The sequence below is a fragment of the Ranitomeya variabilis genome, chromosome 4 (assembly GCF_051348905.1).
Source record: "Ranitomeya variabilis isolate aRanVar5 chromosome 4, aRanVar5.hap1, whole genome shotgun sequence".
NCBI classification, from domain to species: domain Eukaryota; kingdom Metazoa; phylum Chordata; class Amphibia; order Anura; family Dendrobatidae; genus Ranitomeya; species Ranitomeya variabilis.
Genome location: NC_135235.1, coordinates 672,759,376 through 672,774,129, shown reverse-complemented (window position 1 = coordinate 672,774,129; position 14,754 = coordinate 672,759,376). Strand labels below are relative to the sequence as shown.

At 37.3% G+C, this 14,754-nt stretch overlaps 1 protein-coding gene across 1 annotated transcript in view; it reads right to left on the bottom strand.

Annotated features, from left to right (window-relative positions):
• Positions 1 to 14,754, bottom strand: part of LOC143769291 (C3a anaphylatoxin chemotactic receptor-like) — a 159,060-nt gene that overhangs the window by 69,141 nt on the left and 75,165 nt on the right. The gene's annotated exons all lie outside the window — the stretch shown is intronic.

Here is a 14,754-nt window from a genome sequence, read left to right as displayed (position 1 = left end):
TTTCCTCTTATCTAACCGTTATTATATGTGGGGGGCTACTATGACTTTTGGGATTTCCCTGGAGGCAAGCCAGGTCTGTGTATTCCTCTGATAGGGGTAGTTAGATCTCCGGCTGGCGCGAGGTGTCTAGGAACAACGTAGGAACACCCCCTGGCTGGTGGTAGGTTCAGCATCGCGGTTACCTTAGTTACCATCTTCCTAGAGCTTGTCCGTTATTTCCCTGTTCCCCTGCCATTGGGAATCATGACAGTATTGCCGGCCAAATGTATTGGCTGAAGAAAGAGAGAAAAGAAAAGAAGTTTCTGACACCTTTTTTTTTTTTTTTGCTCTGAAACTCTGCTTAGCCATAATTGCAGTTTGCTGTTTTTTTTTTTTTTCTCTCCTCTTAACCCCTGAATGGCTTAGATCTCAGCTGCTATGGATATCCAGGGTTTGGCTTCGGACCTGAATACACTTGCTTCTAGGGTTCAAAATATCCAAGACTATGTTATACATGCTCCTATATCTGAACCCAAGATCCCTATACCTGAGTTCTTTTCTGGAGATAGATCTTGCTTTTTGAATTTTAAGCACAATTGTAAATTGTATCTTTCTCTGAGATCTCGCTCCGATGGAGACCCCGCTCAGCAGGTTAAAATTGTTATTTCCTTGTTGCGGGGTGACCCCCAGAATTGGGCATTTGCATTGGCACCAGGATATCCTGCGTTGCTCAATGTGGATGCGTTTTTTCTGGCACTGGGGTTGCTCTATGAGGAACCTAATTTGGAGATTCAGGCTGAAAAGGCCTTGATAGCCCTCTCTCAAGGGCATGATGAAGCTGAAATATATTGTCAAAAATTTCGAAAGTGGTCAGTGCTTACTCAGTGGAATGAGTGCGCCCTGGCGGCTAATTTCAGAGAAGGTCTCTCTGACGCCGTTAAAGATGTCATGGTGGGGTTTCCTACGCCCACAGGTCTGAATGAGTCCATGACTATGGCTATTCAGATTGATCGGCGTTTACGGGAGCGCAGACCTGTGCACCATTTGGCGGTGTCTTCTGAGCAGGCACCGGAGATTATGCAATGTGATAGAATTCTGTCCAGAAGTGAACGGCAGAATTATAGGCGTAAAAATGGATTGTGTTTCTACTGCGGTGATTCTGCTCATGTTATATCAGCATGCTCTAAACGCACAAAAAAGGCTGATAAGTCTTTTGCAATTGGCACCTTACAGTCTAAGTTTATTTTGTCTGTAACCTTGATCTGTTCATTATCATCTATTACTGTGGATGCCTATGTGGATTCTGGCGCTTCCTTGAGTCTTATGGATTTGTCCTTTGCCAGACAATGTGGGTTTAGCCTAGAGCCATTGGAAGTTCCTATCCCTCTGAAGGGTATCGATTCCACCCCTTTGGCTAGGAATAAACCACAATTCTGGACACAAGTGACTATGTGTATGACTCCTGATCATCAGGAGGTGATTCGTTTCCTTGTGCTACATAATTTGCATGATGTCTTAGTGCTTGGACTGCCATGGTTGCAAACTCATAATCCAGTCCTTGACTGGAAAACAATGTCTGTATTAAGCTGGGGATGTCGGGGGGCTCATGGGGGAGCATCTTTGGTTTCTATTGCTTCATCTACTCCTTCTGAAATTCCAGCATTTTTGTCTGATTTCTCTGATGTTTTTGAGGAGCCTAAATTTGGTTCTCTTCCCCCCCATAGGGATTGTGATTGTGCAATAGACTTGATTCCTGGCAGCAAGTTTCCCAAGGGTCGTTTGTTCAATCTATCTGTGCCTGAGCATGCTGCTATGCGAGAGTATATTAAGGAGTCCTTGGAAAAGGGACATATCCGTCCATCCTCATCCCCTTTAGGAGCAGGGGTTTTTTTCGTGGGTAAAAAGGATGGCTCCCTGAGGCCCTGCATTGATTATCGCCTGTTGAATAAGATTACAGTCAAATACCAGTATCCTTTGCCACTATTGACTGATTTATTTGCTCGTATTAAAGGGGCAAAGTGGTTCTCTAAGGTTGATCTTCGGGGTGCGTATAATTTGGTGCGGATTAAGCAGGGAGATGAGTGGAAAACTGCATTTAATACGCCCGAGGGCCATTTTGAGTATTTGGTGATGCCTTTTGGCCTTTCTAATGCTCCTTCAGTCTTTCAGTCCTTTATGCACGATATTTTCCGTAAATACCTGGATAGATTTATGATTGTGTATCTGGATGATATTTTGATTTTTTCGGATGACTGGGAGTCGCATGTTCAACAGGTTAGGAAGGTTTTTCAGGTTTTGCGGTCCAATTCTTTGTTTGTAAAGGGTTCAAAGTGTATCTTTGGGGTTCAGAAGATCTCCTTTTTGGGGTATATTTTTTCCCCTTCTTCTGTTGAGATGGATCCTGTCAAGGTTCGGGCTATTTGTGATTGGACGCAGCCTACTTCCCTGAAGAGTCTTCAGAAGTTCTTGGGCTTTGCTAATTTCTATCGTCGATTTATAACTGGGTTTTCAAGTATTGCTAGACCTTTGACTGATTTGACTAAGAAGGGTGCTGATGTTGCCAATTGGTCCTCTGCGGCTGTGGAGGCCTTTCGGGAGCTTAAGCGCCGCTTTGCTTCTGCCCCTGTGTTGCGCCAGCCTGATGTTTCGCTCCCTTTTCAGGTTGAGGTAGATGCTTCCGAGATTGGAGCAGGGGCGGTTTTGTCACAGAAAAGTCCCGATTGCTCAGTGATGAGACCATGTGCATTTTTCTCTCGAAAGTTTTCGCCCGCTGAGCGAAATTATGATGTCGGTAATCGGGAGCTCTTGGCTATGAAGTGGGCATTTGAGGAGTGGCGTCATTGGCTTGAGGGTGCTAGACATCAGGTGGTGGTCTTGACTGATCACAAGAACCTGATGTACCTTGAGTCTGCCAGGCGTCCGAATCCCAGACAGGCGCGCTGGTCGTTGTTTTTCTCCCGGCTTAATTTCGTGGTTTCATACTTGCCGGGCTCGAAAAATGTAAAGGCAGATGCTCTTTCTAGGAGTTTTGAGCCTGACTCCTCTGGTGATTCCGAGCCTACTGGTATCCTTAAGGATGGAGTGATTTTGTCTGCTGTCTCTCCAGACCTGCGACGTGCGTTGCAGGAGTTTCAGACTGATAGGCCTGATCGTTGTCCGTCTGGGAGATTGTTTGTTCCAGATGAGTGGACCAGTAGAGTCATCTCAGAGGTTCATTCTTCTGTGTTGGCAGGCCACCCTGGAATTTTTGGTACCAGAGATTTGGTGGCCAGGTCCTTCTGGTGGCCTTCCCTGTCTCGAGATGTGCGTACCTTCATACAGTCTTGTGATGTGTGTGCTCGGGCCAAGCCTTGCTGTTCTCGGGCTAGTGGATTGTTGTTGTCCTTGCCTGTTCCGAGGAGGCCGTGGACGCACATCTCTATGGACTTTATCTCGGACCTCCCGGTGTCTCAGAAGATGTCCGTCATTTGGGTGGTGTGTGACCGTTTTTCTAAGATGGTTCATTTGGTACCCTTGCCCAAATTGCCTTCTTCATCGGAGTTGGTTCCCTTATTTTTTCAGAATGTGGTTCGTTTACATGGTATCCCGGAAAACATCGTTTTCTGACAGGGGATCTCAATTTGTGTCTAGGTTTTGGCGAGCGTTCTGTGCCAGGATGGGCATTGATTTGTCTTTTTCGTCTGCGTTCCATCCTCAGACTAATGGCCAGACGGAGCGAACTAATCAGACCTTGGAGACTTATTTAAGGTGTTTTGTGTCTGCTGATCAGGATGATTGGGTCGCCTTTTTGCCGTTGGCCGAGTTTGCCCTCAATAATCGGGCCAGTTCTGCTACTCTGGTTTCTCCTTTCTTTTGCAATTCAGGGTTTCACCCTCGTTTTTCATCTGGCCAGGTGGAGTCTTCGGATTGTCCTGGAGTGGACACTGTGGTGGATAGACTGCACCAGATTTGGAGTCATGTGGTGGACAATTTGAAGTTGTCTCAGGAGAAGAATCAGCAGTTTGCTAATCGTCATCGTCGTGAGGGTCATCGTCTCCGTGTTGGGGACTTGGTGTGGTTGTCTTCTCGTTTTGTCCCTATGAAGGTCTCTTCTCCTAAGTATAAGATTTTGGAGATTCTTAATCCTGTATCTTTTCGTTTGGACCTGCCGGCATCTTTCACCATTCATAATGTCTTCCATCGGTCGTTGTTGCGGAGGTATGAGGAGCCTCCTGCTCCTGTGCTGGTGGAGGGTGAATTGGAGTATGTTGTGGAGAAGAGTTTGGACTCTCGCATTTCCAGACGGAGACTTCAATATTTGGTTAAATGGAAGGGATACGGTCAGGAAGATAATTCTTGGGTGACTGCCTCTGATGTTCATGCCTCTGATTTGGTCCGCGCCTTTCATAGGGCGCATCCAGATCGCCCTGGTGGTTCTCATGAGGGTTCGGTGCCCCCTCCTTAAGGGGGGGGTACTGTTGTGAATTCTGTTTTTGGGCTCCCTCTGGTGGCTACTTGTGGTACTGGCTGACTTGTGGCTTGGGTTCCCAGTGAACCTGTTTTCATCAGGCAATTGGGAGTTTCCTACTTAGGCTGGCTTCTCAGTCATTCTAGTGCCGGCAATCAATGTTACCAGAGCTCCCTTGTTGCTTGCTACCTGCTCCAAGTCTGCAATTCAGCTAAGTTGAATCCTTGGCATTTGAACGTTTGTTTTTTGTCCAGCATGCATTTATGTTTCTTGTGCTGCTGGAAGCTCTAGTGATCTGAAATTGCCACTCCGGTGTCATGAGTTGATAACGGAGCTAAGGTAATTTCAGGATGGCTATTTAGGGTTTTTTAGGTAACCGTGAAGTCCTCTTTTGTATTTTCTGCTATCTAGTTAGAGGGCCTCACTGTGCTGAATCTATATTCATACTGCGTTTGTGTTTTCCTCTTATCTAACCGTTATTATATGTGAGTAGTGTAGGGTCGGGTGGTTTCGTCAAACTCAATTTGACAGGTGGACACGCCCCTATCAAAGTGTATCAAAGTGTGTAACCCCTCCCCTCCCCCTTGTCTTCTAGCAGCAGCTGTGTGGCAGCTCCCCCTCCCTTTTTATATAGTTTAATATTATCACTGTATTTGATACGGTGAATATTATCTCCGTAATTGTTTTATATTAGAGTTTTATTTTTTATAGGGGGTTTATATTTTATATTAGAGTTTTATATTTATAGGGGGATTTATAATGCTCACAGTATGTATGTGGGCATGTTGTTACAACATGTATGTTATCCCCGTAATTGTTTTATATTAGAGTTTTATATTTATAGGGGATTTATAACGCGCGCATTATGTATGCGGGCATGTTACAACATGAATGTTATCCCCGGGGCATGTTACAACATGCCCCCGGGGCATGTTACAACACGAATGTTATCCCCGTAATTGTTTTATATTAGAGTTTTATATTTATATGTGATTTATAATGGGCGCATTATGTGTGCGGCCATATTACAACAAGCGCATGTATGAATCGTGGTGTTTTATACGTTTATATAAAAAAAGCAAAAGACAGGGTATTGTAAAAGTAAAAAGATATTTATTGTAAATAAACACAGCTCAGAGACATTTCAATGATTCTTGCAGGGTATAAAAGCAGTCACATTAAATAGCACGATGATTAGATGTCTATGTAACACACTATCACCACTTTCTGAACACTTGTAAAATCAGTGGTGCTATAACTTGCTAAACTCAGAAACTTTGGCTCGAATGTATGTCATGCAGACACACACCTGTTTTGTGTGTGTGATCGCAGGGCTTGGGAAATGTTTGCATATGCTTCACACCGATGTTTGTGGGGCCCCCCGCAGCTGTTTCTCTGGTACCCCAAATAACAGCGCAAGCAGAGGATGGCTAAAAATAGTTTACTGTGTGAAGTAAAGCATGGTAGAATTCCCACTAGCTGACCAAACACAGAATTTGCTAGCAGCTGTCGCCCTTGAACGTCCTCTAAGAATTTAAACAATTATTTAGACCAGTGAAGACAAGTGCAGTTTTGATTAAATTGATAATTACAATTAGAACGAGTTAAATTTGAAAATGTTGACGAAATAAAAGCTGTTACTCTATTCTGGGTGAGTCTGTGTACAGGCTGCAGGGGCTGCAGTCAGAAAAGTGTGTACCCCACCCCTCCCTGTCAGCCAGCTGTCCTCCATGTCTGGCTCTACCTTTTTGATATAGTTTAATTTGTTAATACAGCGAATATTATCCCAGTAATTGTTTTATATTAGATGTTTATATGATATATTAAGATTAGTCTTGTTTGATAATCCGCGGATAGGGAGAGTGAGGCTGTGTTTCTACAGTATTATTCTGCTGTGAGCTTGAAGGATTCTAGTACTATAATAGATAGCAGATGCTAAGAGTTTCTGTGATGCAGATACAAGCACTCAACTTGCTAGCAGCTGTTAAAATGTATCTGTACTGACCACTAACTAGATGTCAGGTTGTGTGTGACATAGTTTAATTTGTTAATACAGCGAATATTATCCCAGTAATTGTTTTATATTAGATGTTTATATAATATATTAAGATTAGTCTTGTTTGATAAGCCAGTGTTCTGACATTTTCATAAACCTATAGCCCCAATAATATTTATTTGGACTGCAGATAATTAATTAAAAAAACGCATAAAACGTGTTAAATAGAGATTACACCAAAATCAAAGCGAATCAAAATGTATTAAATTGATTACTGATACGCTTCCAACAAGTTGATAATAATATCAAAAGTGTATAAAATCGCATAAAGCGTGTTAAATAGACACTACGCCAAAGGCATAGCGAATCAAAAAGTATTAAATTGATTACTGATACGCGCCCAACAAGTTGATAATAATATCAAAAGTGTATAAAAACGCATAAAGCGTGTTAAATAGACACTACACCAAAATCATAGCGAATCAAAAATAATATCAAAAGTGTATAAAACCGCATAAAGCGTGTTAAATAGACATTACACCAAAATCATAGCGAATCAAAATGTATTAAATTGATTACTGATACGCTTTCCAACACCAGATAATTAATTAAAATCGCATAAAGCGTGTTAAATAGACATTACACCAAAATCATAGCGAATCAAAATGTATTAAATTGATTACTGATACGCTTTCCAACACCAGATAATTAATTAAAATCGCATAAAGCGGGTTAAATAGACATTACACCAAAAGCATAGCGAATCAAAATGTATTAAATTGATTACAGATACGGTTCCAACAAGTTGATAATAATATCAAAAGTGTATAAAAACGCATAAAGCGTGTTAAATAGACACTACACCAAAATCATAGCGAATCAAAAATAATATCAAAAGTGTATAAAATCGCATAAAGCGTGTTAAATAGACATTACACCAAAATCACAGCGAATCAAAATGTATTAAATTGATTACTGATACGCGTCCAACAAGTTGATAATAATATCAAAAGTGTATAAAACCGCATAAAGCGTGTTAAATAGACACTACACCAAAATCATAGCGAATCAAAATGTATTAAATTGATTACTGATACGCTTCCAACAAGTTGACAATAATATCAAAAGCGTATAAAAAAAGCGCATAAAGCGTGTTAAATAGACACTACAGCAAAATCATAGCGAATCAAAAATAATATCAAAAGTGTATAAAACCGCATAAAGCGTGTTAAATAGACATTACACCAAAAGCATAGCGAATCAAAATGTATTAAATTGATTACTGATACGGTTCCAACAAGTTGATAATAATATCAAAAGTGTATAAAAACGCATAAAGCGTGTTAAATAGACACTACACCAAAATCATAGCGAATCAAAAATAATATCAAAAGTGTATAAAATCGCATAAAGCGTGTTAAATAGACATTACACCAAAATCACAGCGAATCAAAATGTATTAAATTGATTACTGATACGCTTCCAACAAGTTGACAATAATATCAAAAGCGTATAAAAAAAAGCGCATAAAGCGTGTTAAATAGACACTACAGCAAAATCATAGCGAATCAAAAATAATATCAAAAGTGTATAAAACCGCATAAAGCGTGTTAAATAGACATTACACCAAAATCATAGCGAATCAAAATGTATTAAATTGATTACTGATACGCTTCCAACAAGTTGGCGCAAGCAGAGGCTGGCTAAAAATAGTTTACTGTGTGAAGTAAGGCATGGTAGAATTCTCACTAGCTGACCAAACACAGAATTTGCTAGCAGCTGTCGTCCTTGAACGCCCTCTAAGAATTTAAACAATTAGTTAGACCAGTGAAGACAAGTGCAGTTGTGATTAAATTGATTACTGATACGCTCCCAACAAGTTGATAATAATATCAAAAGTGTATAAAATCGCATAAAGCGTGTTAAATAGACATTACACCAAAATCACAGCGAATCAAAATGTATTAAATTGATTACTGATACGCGGCCAACAAGTTGATAATAATATCAAAAGTGTATAAAACCGCATAAAGCGTGTTAAATAGACACTACACCAAAATCATAGCGAATCAAAATGTATTAAATTGATTACTGATACGCTTCCAACAAGTTGACAATAATATCAAAAGCGTATAAAAAAACGCATAAAGCGTGTTAAATAGACACTACAGCAAAATCATAGCGAATCAAAAATAATATCAAAAGTGTATAAAATCGCATAAAGCGTGTTAAATAGACTACTTTATTTTTCCTGGTGTTACTTTAATAATAATGATAATAATAATAATAATAATAATCATACACCGCAAAATTGTGTCAATATTGGACGACTATGAAATTCGCCATAAAAATCTTCTTGGTTAACCAAGACATGTAAGAAACAAATGTATGACTTTTAGCACCGCCACAGACACGTATATTATTCCATCTTTCTTTAATTCAACATTATTTTATCACATATTAATTTCACAGATGTCTGTGCCGGCTATTTGCACACAACCATTTGAATCCCTGTTTTGCTGACCTTAAACATTTTGTATAACAGATGTGTTTCTCCTGATTTTTCTAGCGCAGCTCGCTGAGCGTTACCACTGCACTCATTTCTCTTTGCTGCTTCTGAATGTACACTATTCCCAACCATGGACAGTTTTCCTTTAAAAAATATGCGCATTATTGAATATAATGTTTTACATATGTTACAGTATTTTATTTTATTAATAGTTACTTTTAACTATTCTTTTAGAGTGTCTAGTAGATTTATATTCTTTGCCTGATATATTTCTACACAAAGCTTCAAACTATTTTGTAATTTATAATGTATCACAGTAGTTTCATACGAAGTTACATCTTAGGCCCCATTCAGACTATTGTAATATCTGTAGCTTAAAATAGAGCCAAATAGCTACTTTCAAATCCGGACATACAACACTGATTTTAATGGGGTCTAAGGGGGTTCTATCAAGGTTTCCACATAATAGTTATGGAAAGAATAATGCTACAGAATTGGCCGCTCCAGTTATAAAACAAAAATGATGAAAATTATCCATGATGTTAATGTGAAAAAGGCTTATGCAGTGGGTTTATGGATCTCTACAATAAACACCATGTGTAGAAATTTGGTTCTATAACTTGTTGGATTAGTGAATATAATAACGTTTGTCATATTTTATAACATGCAGCTAATGATTCTTGCTTTCAACTTGTATGTAACTGGGTTAAAATAAAGAATAATGACCTAGCTGATTTGGGTGATATTGTAAAACCATTTATTGTTTCTACTACTTGGCAATTGTTACATTCAGTTATTTTTATTTATTTATTTATTTTTATTTTTATTTATTTATTTATTTATTTTTCCATGGAATTTGTTAGTCATTACAATTATTTTTTGCTCCCAAGATAGGCTATTAGAGCCACCAAGCTACATAAATGTGCAGGCTCCTGAATATTACAATTACAAAACATTCAAAGTTTGTTTCTCCACTTTTTGCAGATAATAAATCTTAATTTCTTTATAATCTGACTTTTAGTTATAGTCTGTCGCAGTTCTTTGGCGCTCTATGTATACCGTAAATTTTGCTTCCTTTCAGTGAATAATATAAGACAGATTATTTTTATTCAATAAACATCTAACTTATGTATACTTTTAAAGCTTTGTTACATTTCTAGCCAGTCTACACCATGCTGTGTAACATAAATACATGCGGTGTTGTAGTGATTTAATATAGTGCACCAAACATGATATGGTTTTTGGTTTCTCTGAACTGACGCAAACAAAACATATAAGGTAGTACGGCACAAGACGTGAGCGTGCCCGCAGCTCAATCTTTATAGAAATAATACTTCTGCACTCATGGCCGCTTCTCCTCTACCTTTGCCTCCTGAACTCATCATACACTGTGAAATAATGCAAAAATCCAGCACACAACACACAGAACACACGCACAACAAACACACAGAACACACGCACACATAACATGCAGAACACACACAACGCATACAACACAAACAACAAACATACACACACACACAACATACAGAACACACACAACACATGCAACACACACACATACACAACAAACACACACAACACATACAAAACACACACAACAAACATACACACACACAACATACAGAACACACACATCACATGCAACACACACACAACAAACACACACAACACATACAGCACACACAACAAACATACACACACACAACATACAGAACACGCACAACACATGCAACACACACACAACAAACACACACAACACATACAGCACACACAACACATGCAACACACACACAACAAACACCCACAACAAACATACACACACAATATACAGAACACGCACAACACATGCAACACACACACAACAAACACACACAACACATACACCACACACAACACATGCAACACACACACAACAAACACACACAACACATACAGCACAAAGCTGGATTTTTGCATTATTTCACAGTGTATGATGAGTTCAGGAGGCAAAGGTAGAGGAGAAGCGGCCATGAGTGCAGAAGTATTATTTCTATAAAGATTGAGCTGCGGGCACGCTCACGTCTTGTGCCGTACTACCTTATATGTTTTGTTTGCGTCAGTTCAGAGAAACCAAAAACCATATCATGTTTGGTGCACTATATTAAATCACTACAACACCGCATGTATTTATGTTACACAGCATGGTGTAGACTGGCTAGAAATGTAACAAAGCTTTAAAAGTATACATAAGTTAGATGTTTATTGAATAAAAATAATCTGTCTTATATTATTCACTGAAAGGAAGCAAAATTTACGGTATACATAGAGCGCCAAAGAACTGCGACAGACTATAACTAAAAGTCAGATTATAAAGAAATTAAGATTTATTATCTGCAAAAAGTGGAGAAACAAACTTTGAATGTTTTGTAATTGTAATATTCAGGAGCCTGCACATTTATGTAGCTTGGTGGCTCTAATAGCCTATCTTGGGAGCAAAAAATAATTGTAATGACTAACAAATTCCATGGAAAAATAAATAAATAAATAAATAAAAATAAAAATAAATAAATAAATAAAAATAACTGAATGTAACAATTGCCAAGTAGTAGAAACAATAAATGGTTTTACAATATCACCCAAATCAGCTAGGTCATTATTCTTTATTTTAACCCAGTTACATACAAGTTGAAAGCAAGAATCATTAGCTGCATGTTATAAAATATGACAAACGTTATTATATTCACTAATCCAACAAGTTCTAGAACCAAATTTCTACACATGGTGTTTATTGTAGAGATCCATAAACCCACTGCATAAGCCTTTTTCACATTAACATCATGGATAATTTTCATCATTTTTGTTTTATAACTGGAGCGGCCAATTCTGTAGCATTATTCTTTCCATAACTATTATGTGGAAACCTTGATAGAACCCCCTTAGACCCCATTAAAATCAGTGTTGTATGTCCAGATTTGAAAGTAGCTATTTGGCTCTATTTTAAGCTACAGATATTACAATAGTCTGAATGGGGCCTAAGATGTAACTTCGTATGAAACTACTGTGATACATTATAAATTACAAAATAGTTTGAAGCTTTGTGTAGAAATATATCAGGCAAAGAATATAAATCTACTAGACACTCTAAAAGAATAGTTAAAAGTAACTATTAATAAAATAAAATACTGTAACATATGTAAAACATTATATTCAATAATGCGCATATTTTTTAAAGGAAAACTGTCCATGGTTGGGAATAGTGTACATTCAGAAGCAGCAAAGAGAAATGAGTGCAGTGGTAACGCTCAGCGAGTTGCGCTAGAAAAATCAGGAGAAACACATCTGTTATACAAAATGTTTAAGGTCAGCAAAACAGGGATTCAAATGGTTGTGTGCAAATAGCCGGCACAGACATCTGTGAAATTAATATCTGATAAAATAATGTTGAATTAAAGAAAGATGGAATAATATACGTGTCTGTGGCGGTGCTAAAAGTCATACATTTGTTTCTTACATGTCTTGGTTAACCAAGAAGATTTTTATGGCGAATTTCATAGTCGTCCAATATTGACACAATTTTGCGGTGTATGATTATTATTATTATTATTATCATTATTATTAAAGTAACACCAGGAAAAATAAAGTAGTCTATTTAACACGCTTTATGCGATTTTATACACTTTTGATATTATTTTTGATTCGCTATGATTTTGCTGTAGTGTCTATTTAACACGCTTTATGCGTTTTTTTATACGCTTTTGATATTATTGTCAACTTGTTGGAAGTGTATCAGTAATCAATTTAATACATTTTGATTCGCTATGATTTTGGTGTAGTGTCTATTTAACACGCTTTATGCGGTTTTATACACTTTTGATATTATTATCAACTTGTTGGCCGCGTATCAGTAATCAATTTAATACATTTTGATTCGCTGTGATTTTGGTGTAATGTCTATTTAACACGCTTTATGCGATTTTATACACTTTTGATATTATTATCAACTTGTTGGGAGCGTATCAGTAATCAATTTAATCAAAACTGCACTTGTCTTCACTGGTCTAACTAATTGTTTAAATTCTTAGAGGGCGTTCAAGGACGACAGCTGCTAGCAAATTCTGTGTTTGGTCAGCTAGTGAGAATTCTACCATGCCTTACTTCACACAGTAAACTATTTTTAGCCAGCCTCTGCTTGCGCCAACTTGTTGGAAGCGTATCAGTAATCAATTTAATACATTTTGATTCGCTATGATTTTGGTGTAATGTCTATTTAACACGCTTTATGCGGTTTTATACACTTTTGATATTATTTTTGATTCGCTATGATTTTGCTGTAGTGTCTATTTAACACGCTTTATGCGCTTTTTTTATACGCTTTTGATATTATTGTCAACTTGTTGGAAGCGTATCAGTAATCAATTTAATACATTTTGATTCGCTGTGATTTTGGTGTAGTGTCTATTTAACACGCTTTATGCGTTTTTATACACTTTTGATATTATTATCAACTTGTTGGAACCGTATCAGTAATCAATTTAATACATTTTGATTCGCTATGCTTTTGGTGTAATGTCTATTTAACACGCTTTATGCGGTTTTATACACTTTTGATATTATTTTTGATTCGCTATGATTTTGCTGTAGTGTCTATTTAACACGCTTTATGCGCTTTTTTTATACGCTTTTGATATTATTGTCAACTTGTTGGAAGCGTATCAGTAATCAATTTAATACATTTTGATTCGCTATGATTTTGGTGTAGTGTCTATTTAACACGCTTTATGCGGTTTTATACACTTTTGATATTATTATCAACTTGTTGGACGCGTATCAGTAATCAATTTAATAAATTTTGATTCGCTGTGATTTTGGTGTAATGTCTATTTAACACGCTTTATGCGATTTTATACACTTTTGATATTATTTTTGATTCGCTATGATTTTGGTGTAGTGTCTATTTAACACGCTTTATGCGTTTTTATACACTTTTGATATTATTATCAACTTGTTGGAACCGTATCAGTAATCAATTTAATACATTTTGATTCGCTATGCTTTTGGTGTAATGTCTATTTAACCCGCTTTATGCGATTTTAATTAATTATCTGGTGTTGGAAAGCGTATCAGTAATCAATTTAATACATTTTGATTCGCTATGATTTTGGTGTAATGTCTATTTAACACGCTTTATGCGATTTTAATTAATTATCTGGTGTTGGAAAGCGTATCAGTAATCAATTTAATACATTTTGATTCGCTATGATTTTGGTGTAATGTCTATTTAACACGCTTTATGCGGTTTTATACACTTTTGATATTATTTTTGATTCGCTATGCCTTTGGCGTAGTGTCTATTTAACACGCTTTATGCGATTTTATACACTTTTGATATTATTATCAACTTGTTGGAAGCGTATCAGTAATCAATTTAATACATTTTGATTCGCTTTGATTTTGGTGTAATCTCTATTTAACACGTTTTATGCGTTTTTTTAATTAATTATCTGCAGTCCAAATAAATATTATTGGGGCTATAGGTTTATGAAAATGTCAGAACACTGGCTTATCAAACAAGACTAATCTTAATATATTATATAAACATCTAATATAAAACAATTACTGGGATAATATTCGCTGTATTAACAAATTAAACTATGTCACACACAACCTGACATCTAGTTAGTGGTCAGTACAGATACATTTTAACAGCTGCTAGCAAGTTGAGTGCTTGTATCTGCATCACAGAAACTCTTAGCATCTGCTATCTATTATAGTACTAGAATCCTTCAAGCTCACAGCAGAATAATACTGTAGAAACACAGCCTCACTCTCCCTATCCGCGGA